Source organism: Limulus polyphemus, unplaced genomic scaffold, assembly GCF_000517525.1.
Source record: "Limulus polyphemus unplaced genomic scaffold, Limulus_polyphemus-2.1.2 Scaffold8512, whole genome shotgun sequence".
NCBI lineage: Eukaryota > Metazoa > Arthropoda > Merostomata > Xiphosura > Limulidae > Limulus > Limulus polyphemus.
The window spans coordinates 1-1,331 of NW_013674122.1; the positions used below are offsets into that span (position 1 = coordinate 1).

Below are 1,331 nucleotides of genomic sequence, written 5' to 3' on the forward strand. Positions count from 1 at the left end.
GGAGATCAAGCGTCACATCAAAGAAAAAAAATTATATATATATAATTCGTTCATATCCATTATCAATTCCGTGAGCTTAATCTTATCCTTCTATCCCTCCTCTAGCAGTGTGCCCTATGGTGTTATTTCGTGGAACTATGACGTTATCGCCCTCTGGTGTTTCATTGTGCACGTCATCATATCTACCTCTCCCCTTTATCGCTTGAGGCAGCCAATCAACGTGCAGTGTCTGAAGTACTGCCCTAACTACTTACTAAACACGCAAATAACGTGAAAATAACATATTTTTTCATATATATAGTGAAAAGGATTATAAAACTAAAATAATTACACAATAAATAATTTATTAAGACAGGAACCAGCCCTAAAATGCCGTTTTGGTGTTCTAATGCCACCATATTCGGGAGTGAGAATTTATGTTTGGCCAAGACTTACCTACTACACAATCATTTGTATATCTTTATCGCCATCTAGACTTTATTTCTTCTACATTTGGATCAACATATTTGTTCAGCACAATATCTTTGTTTTTTCAATCTCTATTGCTTCTCTAATATTTAATTAAAATTTAAACTCAACGTGATTTATCAACTTAACGTTACTCCAGTGTACAATGAGATGTGTCTGACACATTTTCTGCTAAAGCTGACTCGTTTATTTTATATATATCTACCACATTTTTATGTTCTTTGATCCTAAATGTCTGAAAGTTAGGCCAGTGTACAATGAGATGTGTCTGACACATTTTCTGCTAAAGCTGACTCGTTTATTTTATATATATCTACCACATTTTTATGTTCCTTGATCCTAAATGTCTGAAGGTTAGGCCAGTGTAAATTCGACCTCAAACACAACTTTTATCTTTTATACCTCTGAGAAAATTATTAATTTACAACGCAGATAGAATGTTACACTACATTCTATATATTCTTGTTGATAAACCTTGAACATGTGGCGAACAAACCCTCGTGTTATCAACTTTATCCTTTAATTTTGTATATGATAACGTTTTTATTACCTCGTCACCGAAAGTGGATGGAGGTTATATTTACACCCCCTTTATGTATATGTATTTGTGTGTGTGTGTGTGTTTGTCAGCAAGATTTCTCGAAAACTGCTGTATCGATTTGGACTTAGAACTGCTTAGTTTTCGGAGGGTCAAAATCAAAGGTCAAGATCATAGTAAGGTCACGAAAAAAAAATCCAAACAATCCCTATCTGTTAACATGGGGACTGATTTTTCACACTATTTTTGTTCTATAACTCATTCAAAAATTATCTGATTTTGATGAAATTTGGTGGAAATATGTAAAATATTTTTCATTGTTCTG

General features: G+C 33.4%; 1 long non-coding RNA gene across 1 annotated transcript in view; it reads left to right on the top strand.

Moving 5' to 3' along the window:
• The first annotated feature begins 80 nt into the window (after nt 1–80).
• The window catches only part of LOC111083194, a 9,600-nt gene continuing 8,349 nt past the window's right edge, over nt 81–1,331 (top strand). The window contains exon 1 of the long non-coding RNA XR_002608863.1: nt 81–234. This is a non-coding gene — a long non-coding RNA (uncharacterized LOC111083194). The remainder of the gene's footprint in view (nt 235–1,331) is intronic.